The sequence below is a fragment of the Meriones unguiculatus genome, chromosome 2, assembly GCF_030254825.1.
Source record: "Meriones unguiculatus strain TT.TT164.6M chromosome 2, Bangor_MerUng_6.1, whole genome shotgun sequence".
Taxonomy (NCBI): domain Eukaryota; kingdom Metazoa; phylum Chordata; class Mammalia; order Rodentia; family Muridae; genus Meriones; species Meriones unguiculatus.
In genome coordinates, this window is record NC_083350.1 from 14,530,958 (window position 1) to 14,549,417 (window position 18,460).

Consider the following 18,460-nt stretch of genomic DNA (forward strand, 5'->3'; position numbering starts at 1 on the left):
CCAAAGACTGGAAAGAACGAGTTGTCCTCTAAATCCCACGCAAACATGCACATTCAGGCGCACATACGCCAATAAATAAATATCAAAGGCATCCGGCCCTGAGCCTAAAATGCCTAAGATGTTTGCGCTTACATCCACTGAACTTGACTGAAGGCCACGGGAAATCTGAATTTAAGCGGAAACATTTGTGAAAAAGAAAGGTGCAGTACGCAGAAGTGTCAAGTCTGCCTCTGAGAGGATCTAAAAGCCAGCACAATGTCTATAAAACTACTAACAGAAATTTACATGATACTGAGCAACATGGTGTAAATGAAATCAAGGAAAGAAAAGAGCTCACAGACTAATCTCAGGAGGGTGCTCCTCCTCCCACGGCAGTGTTTCTACAAAGCCACAATCATTTGCAAAGGATGGATTTTGAGCACAGTAGACAAAAATATCTAAAGAACTGATTTTGGAACACAGATTTGTGAATTAAACATCTGATAAAGCAATTACTTCAAACCAGTGAGCTAAGACTATAACCTTTTAATATACTTGGAACACTAAAATGTAATAATTTACCCACTATTTAGCTAAAGAAGTATGTGTGTGCAAGCAACTATAATCCCAGCATTCAGGAAGGTGAGGCAGGAGAGGAAGATCAAGAAGTTCAAGGCCAGCTTAGACTACATAATCCCCTGTCTCTAAAACACAAAACAAAACAATTATGGCATGTGTCATTTGTTGAGACAGAGTATCTCTATGTAGCTCACTCTGAAAACTCATGATCCTCCTGTCTCAGCCCCCTAATGCTAAGGCCACTACCTAGCAAGAAAAATTTTTCTTACACAAGAAATAAAATGAAAAGGATATAAAATAACAGTAATATAGTTAAAATTAAATATTACAATGCAATGAAATACATCATCAAGTTACAAGATGAGAAACAAATGAGAAGATAAATTTATAACGAATATAACAAAGTGATATAAAATATACAAATTAGGAAGTAAAATAAGAACAGATAGGTAAAAAGCAAAATAAATAGTAATGATAATTAAATCATCTGTGAGAATAGAGTTGTTTATTTGGTCCATTTTTGTTTGTTTTTATAAATAACAAAAATTAAAAAAAAATTATGAAGCCCCCAGCCCAGTCAATTCGAGATTCCCCTGCCTCAGTATTTGGACTGCTGAAATTATAGGCACATGGTATGACCAGAAAGAACAGAAAAATGTAAAGGTAACATCCAATATTGTTTTAAAAAGTATGAACACATACTAATTAACCACAGTAAGAGACCAACATAAAAAAAAAAAAAAGACTATGAAAGGACTGAAACTATCAGTAACAGGTACAGAATAAGAGTAAGAAGTGTGAATCAAAAGCCCAGAAAATATTTTAACAAAAGAAATCTACAGATTCAATTCAATCCCCGTCAAATACTCAACATAATTTTTCATAGAAATGGAAAAAACAAATTTCAAAATCTCATACGGAAACAGAGGAGACCCAATTCTGAATGAATAAAGAACTCTGGTGGAATCGCCCTCCCAGATCTCAGATCTCAGGTTGTGTACTATAGGGCTATCGTAGCAAAAACAACAATAAAACCAACAGCACAGTATCTGCATAAAACAGACAGATTAGCCAATGGAATCAAAACGGACCCCCAGGCATAATCCCACACACCTACACACAGTTGGTTTTTTACAAAGAAGTCAAAGTATAATAAAACAGCATATTCAGCAAATGGTGCTGATCAAACCAGACAGATACATGTAAAAGAATGAAAATAAACCCACTTCTATCACCCAGTACAAAACTCAACTCCAAATGGATCAAGGACCTCAACATATTAAGACAAGATGCCCTGACCCTGACAGAAGAGAAAGCAGAGAATAGGCTTCAATTCACTGGCACAGGAAAAGACTTTCTTACCAGAACACCAATAGCACAGGCAGTAAGAACAAGAAGGAGTAAGTAGGACCTCATGAAAGTAAAAAGCTTCTGGTCAGCAAAGGACACCATCAATTGGACAAAGTGGCAGTCTACAGAACTGGAGAAAAGTTCTTTACCAATTATACATCCAGTAAAGAGTTAGTATCTAAAACATATAAATAACTTTTTAAAAATGAACATGAAAAAAAAAAACAATTTAAAGTGGGGTACAGATCTAAAAAGAGAATTCTCAAAAGATGAAACTCAAAAGACTGAGAAGCACTTAAAAGAAATGTTCAACAGCTTTAGCCATCAGAAAAATGCAAATTAAAACTACTTTGAGAGTTCATCTTACGCTCGTCAGAATAGCCAAGATCAATAAGACAAATGACAGCACATGCTGGCCAGAGTGCAGGGAAAGGGGAAACTTACTCATTGCTGGTGGACTGCAAACTGGGCCATCCACTATGGAAATCAATGTGGCGGTTCCTTAGGAAGACAGCAATCAATCCACCTCAAGATCCAGCTATACATCTGTTGGGACCTACCCCAAGAACACTTCATCTAAAGAACAGAGACACTTGCTCATCCATGGTCATTGCTGCTTTATTCAGAATCGCTAGAAACTGGAAACTAACTAGATGTCCATCAACTGATAAATTTACACAATTAAGAAAAATGAAATCTGCAGGTAAATGGATGGATTAGAAAAAAGAAATCCTTCTGAGTGTGCTAACCCAGACTCAAAAGGACAAATATTGTATGTTTTCTCTTATACAAAATAGCTTTTAAGTATTCCCTCTATGCACTATACATATAAATAACCAAGAGGCTAAATACCATGTAAGGGATCAGGGGGAAAAAGAAAATCTCCCAAGGAATTGTAAATAAAATACAGTATTAGGGAGATATAAAGGAAATTAGAGTAAGGAGGATTAATTATGGAGTTCTTGGGAGAGAAGGGTAATGAAGAGACTATGGGGAGACAACTAACACTAAAGGCCTTATGAAAAACCATATGGAAATCTACTAGTGTGGAAGCTTTCTATACACACAGATGAAGGTGATCTAAATAAAACATCAGATTGCTTTCCAGACATCTATGCGACCAAGGAAACCCTCCACTGCCACACGTTAGCAAATGTGTACCATGGAATCTCCCAACATCACAGGCTATGCCAAGGCTAGCTAGCTATTTCTGCTCTCCACAGTCTGACAGTAAGACCTATTGCTGAAGGCAAAACTTACTTATGCCGTCAGACACACAGAGGTCAAGTTGGTACCTAACTTTAGAAGCTTTGCCCCTACTGACTAGTGTTAACAGTGTTCAAGATTCTCTGCATGCTACAGGAGGAGAAAGGTAATCTTAAATATTGCCCTGCTATAAACCCTGTAACCTACAGTGACCTTCCTACACGAATCACTGGAACAACAGTTGCACAAATATATGGAAGGAGCCAACCACGGTTTGAGTGGATCTAAGGGCCTCTGCAAAAGAAGGAACCCAAGCCTGACACTACAAAAGAAGAAGGAACCTGAAACTAGGTAAGTCCTGGGCCCAGGAAAAAAAAAAAACCTAAGAGTATTATTATGCTAAGGGAAAATAGATCAGTGCATCCCTCCACCCACATTAGGGAGGCTTCTTGCACAGACTCACAACAAGACTATGCAAAGGGTGAGAGACTTTAGGGCACTCAGTCCAAAACGGGCAAGCCTTCCCATCAAGGTTCAGGGAGCCAAGCAGAAGAAACGGCAGAAGATGCTAAGAGCCAGAGGTGATAGACGGCCTAACTCCAAGGGAAGTGTCTCCCAGACACAACAAGACTGGTACACATATGAACTCACAGAGACTGTGGCAGTGCACACAGACCTGCACAGATTCAAGCCAGACAGAGTCCGGCATCAAGAGCGGAACAGAGACTGGGTGCTAACTGGAACCAAGATGCTATTTGCAACTGATACCCACTGGCAAAAGAACAATCAGCTTTCTCCACTGGAGTGCCACTGGGTACACCCATCACACTCCAGGCAGACCCCATGCCCATGAGTCCAACACAAAACTAATGCAGCAATTTATCTGAGGACTTTTTGTTTTGCCATTTTTTTCCCTTATTAGTCTTTTTTGCTCTTTTGATATCTGTGAGGTGAGTTTTGGTTTCAATATTTTTTTGATTTTGTGAGAGGGTGAGGAACTGACATAAATGGGGTACAGAGGTGGGAAGGATCTGGAAAAAGTCAGGGGAAGAGAAAATAGGTTCAAAAGATTTTATATTAAAAATAATAAAATAACAGAATTTAGACCCATTGGCGTATCGTTATGTGGATCACAGAAAACCTTCATTCAAATACCGTTGAGTAAAAAAAGGCAAATCACAAAACAACACTTGTAAACAATGCCAAATCTTTTTTGTGTCAGAACTTTGTAAATACACATATCTATGTATGTCAACCCACCAGTACATATGTGCCAATATCCACTGTTGACATGGTCATGTGACATAACGGAAAAGAGTGCAAATGAAGATAAATTTCAGTTACTGGCTTTCTAGAGTATCACTCATAACACAGATGTATTCTAACAGAACTCAAGCAATTACAAACCAGCAAGGATGGTTGCAAGAGCATGAAAATTCCTGGTCACCAACCCAAAAAATGTGATGTGATACACAGTGAACTGAGGACACACGCTGGGAGGGAAAGACTTGGTAGATGTTGTGAAGAAAGAGGGAGGAGAGAGGGATGGAGTCAGGAAGGGTGTGCTGGCTAGTCTTATGTCAACCAGACACAAAAGTTACACAAGAAGGCCTCAGTTGAGCAAATGCTTCCATAAGATGAGGACAGGCCTGAAAGACAGTTTCTCAATTAGTGATCAATGGGGGAGGGCCCATTGTGCGTTGTGGTCCTGGGTTCTATAAGAAAGCAGCTGAACAAGCCATGGGGAGCAAGCCAGTAAGCAGCATTACTCCATGGCCTCTGCATCAGCTCCTGCCCAGTTTAAGTTCCTGTCCTGACTTCCTTCAATGATGGAATTGACTTACATTTCCAATTGACAACGTGGAAATGTGAGCCAAATAAACTATTTCCTCCCCAACTTGGGTCATGGTATTTTATTACAGCAATAAAAAACCCTAAGACCGAGGGAAAGGCAGAGAGGCTGGCTGATGACTCAAAGTAAAAATCATCAAAGAGGCTGGAGAAATAGCTCAGATTAAGAGCACTTTCTGTTCTGAGGATCTGGGTTCACTTCCCATCAACTATATGAAGACTCAAAACTGTAACTCCAGTTCCAAAGGGTCTGACATCTTTTTTTGGCTTCCATGGGCACCAGGCACACACATAGTACAAATACATATATGCAGGCAAAAAAATTATACATAAGATATAAAATAAATAAATCTTTTTAAAAAATCACTAACATGTTATCATTGAGTATATCTATGTGACAAGGTGATTCTTTTATTTTCATACAGATCCATGATTTTAGTCACTTATTACAATGAGCAAAGGATATTGTTTTAAGAAATACCATCACTAACAAATGCTTCTGCAAAGAAATAAAACTATTACACAGCAAAATAAACAACTGATAAATTGTATTTCTCTGAGCTCACTATGGCAAGCAATTTTAATCCTTCTTTACACTAGAAACTGTTCAATGCAGAAACCTATTATTTTCTAATATTTTACATTTTTATGGAACACACAATATAAACTGTTTCATAATATGCCTGTCAAAGGCTAGATAGATGGCTCAGTGGGCAAAGAGCCTGCTCTCGCAGAAGACCCATGTTTGATTCCTAGCACCCACATGGCAGCTCATTAACTGTATGTACTCCAGTTCCAGGGATCGGATACCCTCCTCTGACCTCCACAGGCAGCCACTCGTATGTGCTGTATACACCTACATGCAGGCAAAATACTCACATACAGAACTAAATTTAAAAACTTCATACTGATAAAATTGTATGATATATATGCAATTTCTTACCATATGTAGACATACAAATCATCAACTTTTAGTTTAAGAGATTTAAATCATGCTTACATTTGCCTGTCATCATGTGACTGTGTGCTCATGGGTGCAGGTGCCCCTGGGGCCAGAGGGTGCTGGGTCATCTCAGCAGGTGTCACAGGCATTTGTGAGTCACCGGACAGGGCTGCTTGAACTGAACTGGGACTAACTACTCAGCCACCGCTCCAGCCCCTTCTACTTATTCTAGAATTCATTTCATTGGCTTTAACTATTAACTTTTGAAGATTTTCATGAAGGTAGTGCAAAACCTCCACCAAGTTCAGGAGTTCCCCAGAAGGCTGTGAAGGGAGCCTCCATCCACATTCCTGGAAAAAGCCTCCATGTCAGCAGAGGGAGAGCTGGCCTTATCCAACAGCTCTGCCTGTTTGCTGCAGCGAGCATTTGCAGAGGGCCAAGAGGGCAGCGACACTGCTGATATGTAGTGTGCTCCCTATTTTACATTAGGAAAATTTGGGTAATGCTCATCAACAAACTGACAACTAAATAGCACAAGTTAAATGTATTCAAAACTTTTCTTTCACAATTCATGACACAGCTGAGAAAAACCAAAGCTACGTAAGAAGTGCAGGGCTGTAAGACGATTTGGTGAGTTTTTGCCTGTGCTTCCTACCAAGAAGCCTGACAAATTAAAAAAAAAAAAGTAATTTTAAAAACTTTAATAGTGCTCACCCAGGAGTATTAGCCAAAACAGGAAGCCACCGAAGAGAACTTTTAAAAAGTGTGATAAGGTCGCTGAAGGTAGCTCTCCACAATGAATGCCTTCTGGTAGGGCTGTGGGAGGGGAACCACTCAGTTCTATTAAGGGGCAGGCCACTGAGAGTTTGGCCACGCTCCACAGAGTGTACAGATAACAAAAACTGGACTTGAGATTGCTTTTTTTTTATTTTTTTTTTTGGGGGGGAGGCCACAAAGGTAGAGGGCAAACATGGAAGGACTGGTAAATGAGTGTGATTTAGGCTCATGGTGTGAAATTCCGAAAGAATCAATAAAAATATTATGCTGGAAGAAAGACATTTATCCTGCTATTTTACATGAGCTTCTGAATAAAGTTGAAGTAGATGGCACATTAAATAATAATGATAACAATAACAATAATAATAAACATTTAAGAGCAAAAAAAATTAAAAATAAAGTCAGAAGCAAAAAATATTTTCTTTTGGAACTAGTTGTTTACCTGTAACATATCTGAGAAGTTTAAGTTACTCCCTTCTACCTCTAGTTTGCCTAGAACTTTTCGCCCATACATTCATCACTGTTTGTACCAGGATTATAGGGAGAGAAAATATAATTTAAAAGTTCAATCAACAACAAAAATAACCCCAAAAGGTTCTCCAAGATACAACATAAATGATGTTTTTGGATTTCCCTCACAGTTGTTCATCTTCATTACCAGGATAAACAGGAGCTGACTTTCCCTGGATGAACTATACAAAGAAAACACAGATTCTTTTTCAGGACAGCTTCTTTACTGCTTTTCACCCTTTCAAACTGTTCTCAGGACTCTGGGAGCTTCTCACAGGGTCTCTCTCTCTCTCTCTCTCTCTCTCTCTCTCTCTCCCTCTTCCTTTTTCCCTCCTCCATCCCTCTCTCCTTCCTTTCTGTCTCTCCTAAGTCACTCACAGCTGCCTTTCCTCAGAGGGAGAAGGAGGCAGCTCGCCACTGCCTACATTGTAGTTTGAACTGGCCCATGATATTGGACCGTACTTCTTCCAAAAGTTCACTTTTTGGAGATCCAAGCCTCTGATCTATGACCCAAGAACCTTAATGGAACTGCATTTTCCTGTTGGCAAAAGGAAAAAGAGAAAATTCTCTTTACCAGAAAAATAAAGGAAAGTTACAGTATATTTCCTTCTGTTCCTAAAGCCAAATTAAGGAAGGTTCCCAGTGTTTTTTAATTATAGTTCTTAGGTCTTCCAAATAAGCTCTGAAAGTAAAACTAAGCGAGCAAAAAGTAAAAAAGAATTCAAGTTAACTAAAAAAATAAATCTGGGCTGGAGAGATGGCTCAGCAGTTAAGAGCTCTTATTTCTGTTCCAGGAAACCAGGGTTCATTTCTGAGCCCCCACACAGCTCACAACTGCCCAGAACTCCAGTTCCAGATTTGACACACTCTCCTGGCCTCTGTGGGCACCCGCACAGGAGTCAGACACACCCATAGACACATAAACAAACAAATAAATAGGAAAGAAAATAAATCTTTAGAAAAGGAATCTATTGTTGATACCATTTGTAAGTTCTAGCTTAAATACATTTATTCTCAACAATGAAAATGTGAAGACACAAAGTATGACAAACTGAAACATTGTAAATGTAACAAACAACAAAGAAAGAGACCTTTCATTTAAAAATGTTTAGCTTGGCAGCTTCGGGGTAAGAAGAGGTAGACCAGAAACTGCTTGTGTGGATCAGTGAAGTGTCGCCATGAGTAAACAAAGACAGCATTCCAAAGAGAAAAAGAAATTCTGGAAATTCACAGAGGGAAAATCTCATGGGCAAACAGCAAAAGAAGCAAGCTACACCCACGCAGCTCCAGTTTACAGCTCTGCGGTGTGGGTCAAGTAGGCATAGGCTTGATCCCAAAGGCCAGCTAGGAGACCCTGACCAACAGTCCTATGCACAGGACAAGCCCACAGTTCTCAGGGACCTCAAACCCAGGGGCAGGCACAGCTGAACGTGCATCTTCTGGAGGTGAGGAGGGATGGGTGAGCAGAGGAGAGCAGTTCCCTGATTACTGGGCTATGGCTAAGTGCCATCTGGACAGAAAACCTATTATTTACAACTGAGCTATGGTGATGGGGTTGACAATGGACAATCATAAGTCAGAGTCATATGGCCTCAGTGTGAAGATGAGCCCTGGGCAGCAGTGGTGGAAACAAACCCTGACAGGCAGAAAGGTGCAGGTGGCAGGAGTGTGCAGAGAAATTAGTGTTGTACTTGGGCCTAGGTGGACCAAGCCCAGGAACCATCATCTGCCAGAATGTTGACTGCAGAGTCTGAGAACTCAGGAGCTCCAGCAGACCACTGACCTTCCAGAGCGTTAAACCTCCAGAAAGGTCATCAGTGCACAGAAGGTTCTAGAAGTGTGAAGACAACTACAGAATTCTGCCTGTGTTGACTTCAGTGCTATGACTGCTTCCCTCACTCCTGGCTCACTGGGGGAGTATCCCAACTAAAATATGTTGAATATACTAGAATATACTAGAATAACCACACAAAGGTTACATGCTGGTTTGAATAACATGTCCCTCATAGTCTGGGCATTGGAAAACTTAGGCCCCAGGCAGACTGGGCAGAAATAGGAGGTGTATGGCCTTCCTGGAAGAAGAATGTCACTGAGTCCTCTGAGTTTGTTCCCTCTGCTTCCTTTCTTGTGGTTTGAGATGTGAGCCTTCAGCTCTTAGGTTCCAGCTCTAGTCACCACACCTTCCCCACCATGATGGTGATGGATTTTAATCTGTATTAGAACCAAGCTGCCTTGGCCATGCTGTTACAGCAACAGAAAAGAAAAGTAACTAAGACAGAAGTGGGTGCTGGGAGAGGACTACCACTGTGATCTGCCTGACCATGTTTGTTGGAGGAATATGGAAGACCTTGGGCCTTCGAACTAGAAAAGCAGTTGAATGCTGCAAGAGGAACTTGATAGGGTGTTCTGTGGGCTCCTGAGACAGTGGGTCTGAGAGCAATATGGACCACGGAGACCCAGCTCATGAGGCTTCAGAGGGGAACAATACTAGCAAGTGGGCTAAAGATCATTCTTGTGATATTTTGGTAAAGAATGTTGGATGCTTTCAGACTTTGTCCCAAGAACCTGCTACAGCTAACCTGTAATGCCTAGTTTCTTTGGCAGAGGAGACTTTAAAACAGCCTAACACTGACTCTGTCTCATGGTTATTAGTAATCACTCTTACGCAGGTCTACAATGAAAAGGAGCAAGTAAGGTAGAAAGAGAAACAAACGCAGTTTGAAAAGGAAAGCAGAACTAAGAAATTTAATGCTGTAGCCATGGCTTGTACTGAAGAAATAAGGAGGAAGAACAGTATGAAAATGTAGAGATCATAAGTATTTAACAGTCCAAAATCAGATATCAACCAAATACATGCTATAACATAAAGAATAAATAAAATGATGGATAGCTTCAAAATGTGATAAAGACATTGTAATTAAAAAAAACACAAAAACGAATGAACTATGTTTCACACAGACTATGGATTTCACAAATGAACAGAAGAAGACAAACAGTTGATTCTATCAATATAAAGCTCAAACACAGGCACAACTGATTCTCAGTACCAGATACTGGTGAGGGGGGGAGAGTACGGACAAAGCACAAGGCACATGTATAAAACCATCATGATGAAAGCCATTATTTTGTACACCCATTAAAAACAAATCTACAGCTGGAGAAGTAGGGATTAAGAAAAGATTCTGCTCACACTAGAGCTACTGACTTAAGTCTGTCATATTGATGTCATAATAATTAATTGAGCTAAATGCTAATTTACCTGTACACTTGATCAGATGTTACACTTAAGAAAATCTTTTCATAGCTGGGCACAAACCTTTAATTCCAGCACTAAGAAGACAGAAAAAGGCAGATCTCTGAGTTTAAGGCCAACCCGGTCTACAGAGTGAGTTGCAGAACAGCTAGGACTATACAAAGACATTTTGTCTCAAAAACAAAAACAAAAAGAAGAAAGAAAGTTTTTTCCACCAAGGAAAAGAAAAACAATACAGTACGCCTTCCTTATTATAAGATGATGACAGTGGTAGTGGGGCTGGGTATGACCATCAACCACTTACTCTTCCTGCAGATGAGGGAATCCCACACAGTCCAAAGCGCTGCCCCTGGCTGGCTCTATCTAGACTTCTCCTTACTCCTACACATCTCTTCTGTCCTCAAAGCCATCCAAATGTGCTCCCCTTAGAGGAAACCTACCTTCTTCACTGTGGTGTAATTACTTTGTACCACTATAATCCACCACTATTTTTTATTTTAGCAAATAGGAAAATAGCGAGGTTCTCAGTTTTAAAGTTTTTGTCTTATGTAAAAATATGCATATGAAATTCTTTATTTTTGCCATATAAAAATCAAGATTGAAGTCTGAATTATTTATGATTTTGCTACAAACAATTAACACACTAATTTCATATACTAAAAGACATAAAGAATAACTAATTTTAGTAATACCAATCCCCAGAAAGAATCAATTTGGAATCCACAAGTGAAAGTAGTCAAATATTAAATTAATTGCTTATATTAACACTTAAGTACCACTTAGGAAAGAATGCACATTAACTGAATGTCTCCAGATGTAATGACATACTCCTACTTTCAGGTTATTTTTTTCTACATTGCCTCCAGATGGTACTTTTCTGAAAGGTAAGAATGGGCTCCAGGTGAGATCACAGTGGGCAAACGTAAGAGGACCCCCAACTTTCCTCCTGGCGGAAAGAGATATTCTGAAAAAGAGGGCTGGAGTTTCTTCCAAACCAATCAGTTATGGTGGGAATAGCACCAGCAGCCTCAATTCATTGTGCCGAACCTGGCCTTAGCAGAGGCAACTGCAATGCCATCTCTACCATAAGGCAGGAAGAAGATGAAAGGAACTGAGAACTAGACAGTTTGAAATGGAAAAATGCATATAGATATTTGAAAAAGAAGATTTAAAAGTAATGAATTCAGAGGTTACCAAGACATGAACAATCAGCAAATAAAAATAATGTGTAGTAAGTGTGTAATGGAGGACAGAGAGTATAAGTATTAGGAAGGGCCTGAAAATGCTCACGGGATTGAAACCTGCCCTGACAGCATTTAGTTGAAGAAGCAGGTTCATAAGCAGACACTAGCCAGGGTCAGGCAGGAGGCTTGTTTCTTATCTGAGGATCACGAAAAGCAGAAAGCATCACCAGGCTGACACTGGTACCAGCCCTCAGCCCATCTGTCACAAAGTCATTGCTGCATGGCACCCCAGGTTTCCTGAGAAGAGAGTGGGAGCCCTGCCATGCATGGGAGGACGGGGCTCCTACCCTTCCTTCTCTTTCAGCATAATGAAACAGAAACACACTGTGGTTGATGAGCTTGTAATGTTGCCCAGGCTTAACTAGCTCTTGAAAAAAACCTACTTAAAAACAATGGAGCCACGCAAGTTGTCTAAAAATGTCTAGTACTGAAATCAAAGCTGAATAAGGTCAGGCATCCAAATACAAGCTCTGTAGTGGGCTTCACCCTGTTCTAGTTGTCCCCTGAGGTGGGCCTGGTGTTGTGGAGCAGAAGGGCAGTGAGGGAAAATCGGCGGGTCTGCAGAGTGCTGTTATGTGCCTAAGGTCAGAACCTCCATGGGTCTGAGGGCTTTGCCTGGGAAGCTGGATGAAGGCTAACGCTCAGGGAGCTTCCTTCGGTAATTTGTGTGTGTCAATAGCTGTCAGGATGCTGTTTATCATCGCCTTAACTTCCCTTCTTTCTATTCACCTCACTCCCTCCAATTCCTTGAGTGTGGCGCTCTTTACGCTTTATTGATTATGTATCCCATTGTGTAATCTTTTAAAGCAAAACTCTGGTTAAGTGAATGACATATAAATTTTATAATGCACTGTTTTGCCAATATGCAAAACCTGCATGTTGACATTTTTCAGTAGATGAGATTAATAAAAACTTGAAGTATTTAAAATTATGCAATTAACAATAAGACCATCTTTTGATAGAAAACTATTAAAAATTCGGTTAAGTTTTAAGGGTTTGCTAATTATGGTGCCTTCATAGTGTCATCTCTGTCTTGAGAGGCCCTGTCATGCAGGACTGTATTCCTTATTAATAAATGTGTTTATGTCTGTTTCAGGTCTTCGAAATGGATGGTAAACGAAGAATTGGTAATGTTTTCTTTGTTTTTAGTTTATAAAAAAGGTGACAAGGAGCTGAGCATGGTGGTGCACACCCTTACAGGCAGCACTCAGGGAGGAGAGGCAAGCTCCTGCCTTCAGCAGTCCTGAGTCCCACCTGCCTGCTGCAGAAAGAACAGTTTGTGGTTTACAGCACAGCTAGTCCCAAGCTGTCTCTGCAGACTCCTATTCCGCTCTTCTGCTCTTCTCCCCCACAGAACCCACATCCAAAGGGGAGGGGCGTCTCCTCAAGTGGTGATTCTGCTGCTGTGTTTCATCAGCTCTCTGCCTGCCCACTGGGGCACTGCATTCCTTAACTTCACCTAATGAATGGCTACCCCTTTCTGCTTCACTCTGTCAACAAACATTTCCTAAATTACCTACTTGTAGGTCTTGCTCAGAGTGTTCAGTGATGTAATAAATTGTTGTCGCTATGTTCAAGATGCTCATAATTTTCAAAAAAAAGATCTATCATACAAGTATGGGTGTTTTGCCCTCATGCATAGCTGTGCCCTGGGACTGGAGCTACAAATGATTGTGAGCCATCATGTGGATGGTGAGACTCAAACCTGGGTCCTTTGAAAGAGCAGCCAGCACTTCTAATCACTGAGCCATCACCTCTCAAACCCCATGGTGCCTAGGACTTTAAGAGAATACAGAAAGTAATGTCATTATTGTGTGACATAGTACGTTTCAACCTCTGCAGGGGAGCTTTCATCAGAAAGCTGCTTGTGACCTAGTGGGGAGGGGGGTCAGATCTGCAAGTGCCCACCCCCCCGGTGTACCTCGACTTTCAGCTATAGCTGTGAATGACAGAAGGGAAGAAAATTAGGCCACATTACACAGCCTGGACAACCTGAAGGACAGCAAACAGGCCACATATTCAAGTACTTTCTTACTTTCCTATAAATGAATAGCATAAAAGTATGTGATGTCAATTTTAACCTGTGATCAATGCTGACCTATATTAAATTACTGAGCAAATTATACGATGCTGTATTTTGTTTCTATAACCCTCCAGGAAAATTACCATTTTTATCCTGAGTGTCCTAGATGAAGAAAGCCAGGCTGCTGTGGAACTCACTGCATGGATATGCACATACAGACACTTGAATGCAGGCCCCTGGTCTCCCTGCAGCACGGGAGGAAGCTGCTGTTGACATACTATCCATTTGGTCATGGTCTTTGACTGATGCAGTTCTACCTTTTTAAATGTATAAATTTATTAAGTGAGCTTAAAATGATGAATGGAGGTGGCTGTGGGTTTTCTGGCTAACCTACAAGAATATGATTCATAACTGGTAAAGCCGTGCCTTCTTCAGCTAGACATCCGACCACACGATAAGACAGGCTCCCAGAGGTCTGAACATTTCCCTGGCCAAGAGATCAACAACCTCACAAGACAGACTGTCATCTACTATAATTAGAATTCATTATCCACTCTTCCCTGAAATATCAAGACCATGCCAGTGCACCCTATATTCCCAATTACCTTGACCAACAAAGGCCTAAGCTGCATCCCTGGGGCTCAGGGCCCTGTGGTATGCACATCCCCACACGTCTCCCCATCCCAACCCTTTGACATCTTCGGAAAACCTGGTATTTTCAGCCTGTTTCTTTGCATGCCCTGATCTCAGTGATGGCCCCCTCCTGAATGGCCCCCCAGGACAGTTCTTTCTCAGAAACCCTCTCAAGCAGTGATGTGTGCTCTCTCTTACAAGCAGAATTCAAACAGCTGCTTCCAAAGCATCATTCCTCAGACATCACAAATCCCTTGAAGGGTCCCACTGAACCACCCTATACCCCTCAAACCTTCCTGCTCGGTCACTAACAGATGCCAGCACTCGTTCCACTATCTTTCCCTCAAGTGTGAGGGTCCTCACTTAAATGAGGGTCCTCATTTAAGATCCGGTCCTCATTTAAGATTTCAACAGACCCTCCAACAACCCACCGAAAGATGTGTCCCTAGTCCTTGCCTGCTGCATTTCCTCCAGCTGTCTCAACACCTGCATGGCCACAGGCTGCTACACAGGCTTTGCTAACAGCTGCACTTCACTGCGCTTTTGAGTGCACGTCTTCCTCTGAGGACCACCTACCAGCAGCCAGGCTGTTTCTCTGGTTGATGTCTCCCCTGTTAGTTTTTCACTACCTAGCACCAGCCTCGGTGTGTAGTTCCCTCCCCAGTCACCCAGGATTCCCTGGCTCAGCATCAGGTACCCTGCTTACAAGTTCCTTTTCAAGTCTTCACTCGCTTTTCGGTGCATCACACTTGCCTGGCAAAACCTGGCCTTGACTGAGTGCCACACTCCATCCACATCATGTCCCACAGCAATCGCACAACTGAAGAACAAGCTGACAGTCATTCTGCTCACTCTGATTTAAGCGCGTGATGTGTTTCCGGTGAGTGTCTCCTCTGGGCCACTGACTCTACTTCTTTCACCTTCGGAACTTATCCTCAACCTCTAGGCTCAGTGGCTCTCACCTGTCTTAACTGAAAACTTGAATTCAAAGAGAATGTCCTCCTTTAAAATCCACACATACTGTGCCATTACTCCTATCATAAAAGAGGCAGAATATCCCCTCTTATTCTTCAGAACATCGTTTTTTTATCAGTAATTATAAGGCCTACTAAAGGCAAGTGCTTCATAAACATTTTCTAGTTAATCTGACTCTCCCCATCCTTTCTGCTTGTTCCCTGTGTGTTGGTCAGTTTTCTGTGACAAATACCTGAGAGGAACAGTTTTAATAAGAAAAGACTTCTCAGGGCTCAGAGCCATGGTCCATCAAGCTGGAGAGGGCAGGGCAGGGCGACTCACGGCACAGTGTCAGAAGCAGGAGGAGGATGCCTGCACCACTCAGCGGGCTTCCTTCTCCTTTCCCCTGCACTCCATCAGGGCCCCGTGGGATACTCCATCAGGGCCCCGTGGGATGGCAGCATCCATGCTCAGGACAGGCCTTCCCCACTTGGTTAATCCCCTCTGGAGATGTCCTCATCAGCACATCCGGGTGACCCCAATCAAGCTCACAGTCAGGATCAGTCATCACACTGACACCATTTCCCACCAGACTACCCTGGTTAGCTTCCAGAGCACCACTCCAAGTAAAGGATCCTCGACAGGCTGGCCAGCTTTCACCGCCTCTCATCCAGCAGACAACTGCTTCACCTCACTCGATCTCTCACATAATCTGTGCCCAGCTGTGCGCTGGGGTTTATATTTCACTGTATATTGTTACTGACAGAAACTTCTGCCTGTTGTTGTGAAGAGTTAACTATCAGAAAGTTCAGGCAGAATTCCAGTGTTTAGATCCATCTGAAAAGGTATCAGAGAACCAAATTAAAAGATGAGAAAACCACCCAGCATAGAAAAGAGACAGAAGTATGAATTAAGTATTCTTAATGAAGTAAGTATTCTTTTTATCCTTAAGATGAAGAAACATGAAAAGGGCTAGAGGGATGGCTCAATGCTTTAAAGCACTCGCTGCTCTTCCAGAGGACCTGGGCTTGGTTCCCAGAATCTATACGGCAGCTCATTCTCTGTAACTCCAGTCTCAAGGTATCCAATGCCCTCTACTGATTTCTGCAGGTTCTTGGAACACATGTGAAACACATACATACAAGCAAAATACTCACACACACAGACAAAAATCAATAAATCTTAAAAACATGAAGAATAGAATTCGATGTTATGGTACATCTGATAGGGAGTTCAGAAGAAAATATCGAAGATAAGACATAAGAATTAAAACTTGGGGCTGGAGAGATGGCTCAGATGTGCTCTTCCAAAGGTCCTGAGTTCAATTCCCAGCAACCACATTGTGGCTCATAACCATCTATAGTGAGATCTGGGGCCCTCTTCTATACTGCAAGCACACATGCAGGCAGAACACTGTATAAATAATAAATAAATAAATCTTAAAAAATAATTAAAACCTCGGGCCACAAAAGTTAACAGAAGACAGATTTGGTAACATTTCCCCCCTAAGGTCACAAAACAAGCAGGCTTAAGTACAACATCTTAATATATTAAGAAATATATTACATTACTCTGAAAGGAGAGGCAAGGCATACAATCATGGTGGCTCAAGCCTGTTACTCTGTCTCTCAGAAGGCTGAGGCAGAAAGGATCCCTTCAAGTCAGAGGAAGGATGGAGAAGGGGAGAGAGAAGGAGAGGGGAGCAGCATTTCACATGCACAAAAGCTTATAGAAAATGCAAGTGCTTAGGTGTGTGCATTGATTGCACGTGATGCCGGCTCAGCGGTTCACTGTGAACAGCTCCCATAGCTTCCTCGAGAGGGTGTGAATTACAATGATGCTCATAACTCACTGTCTACTGACAATGAAAAAAAGTCTGAGCGTACCCTGTTTTTGCTTCTTTCATTTACTCTGTGAAGAATATGGCGAAAGTATAGGGAACGAAGAACTGGTACTTGGTACTTCCTTATCCTATCCTCCTCCACTTGCAATAAAGTTCTAACGAGGACTTTCACACTCCAGCCATCCTAGATTTTGTTGTTGTTGTTGGAGACAGGGTTTCTCTATGTAGGCTTGGCTGTCCTGGGCTGGCTTTGCAGACCAGGTTGGCCTTGAACTCAACAGAGATCTGCCTGCCTCTGCCTCCCAGGGTGCTGAAATTACAGGCCTGTGCCACCGAGCCTGGCTAGAAAGGCACTTATTACTCCCAAGCTGTCATCTTGTCTTTTATTACCTAAGTAGGGAGTAGTGGCACACACCTTTATTCCTAGCACTCTGAGGCAGAGATAAGAGGACCTCTGTGAGTTCAAGGCCAGTCTATTCTACACACCAAGCTCCAGGACAGCAGAAACTATATAGAGAAACCATGTCTCAAACATCAACCTGTGGGGTGATGCAAAGATGGCATTGACCAGTGTGTAACTTATCTAAGGGGCAGAAGATCAGAGATTGCAAAAATGGTGAGTAAACAGGCAAATGGATCAAAACATCAACATTGGTGTTTCCCAGACTGGAGGAGACATCCAGGGTGTTGAAGATAATTGGATCCAGAACATCAGAGACTGTCTCCTGGGTTCAGGAGTCAGGAACTGTGAGGCCTCTGCCTTTCTGCATATAGGAGAGAGTGCAGACCCCCCAGATCCAAGGACTGGTGAGACTAGAAAGCCATTCCTGTGTTGCCTTCAGAGGTTGAGGGAGCTGCATGCTACTGCCTCACCTGAAACGGGACTGTACTGGGGAGGGTGAGAGGTTAACTGAAGAAGCAATGCAACGTAGCATTCCGGGCTGCTCCTCAGCACTGAAGGTAAGGACAGATTTAAATTCACGACCCACAGAGAAACCAAAGGCAGGCAAATCTAGAAAGTCTGACTTACTGATCAGCTGCTTAAGCCACAGAACAAGCCTGCAGCTTTTTGGTGAGAAGCCGTCAAGACTCGTGCTTAGGGTAAAGTCTCACTGTGCTCCCGCCCGGTTGCTGCTTGCTCGTGGGGAGCTCACCCTGCTCCTTTGGGGCCCAGAGCTTTGTAGCTCTGCACCAAGTACTGCTAATTTCATAAGCCTGGTAAGGCAGATGACTGCCCCGGTCGGGCTACTTCTCCTTCATAATGAAGCCTATGTTCTCAGCTGTGTTTGCTCACAGAGCCAGGACACCACTGTCA

The 18,460-nt window shown here is 42.0% G+C and overlaps 1 protein-coding gene across 4 annotated transcripts in view; it reads right to left on the reverse strand.

Annotated features, from left to right (window-relative positions):
* Positions 1-18,460, reverse strand: part of Dym (dymeclin) — a 272,516-nt gene that overhangs the window by 182,274 nt on the left and 71,782 nt on the right. The window lies entirely within an intron of this gene.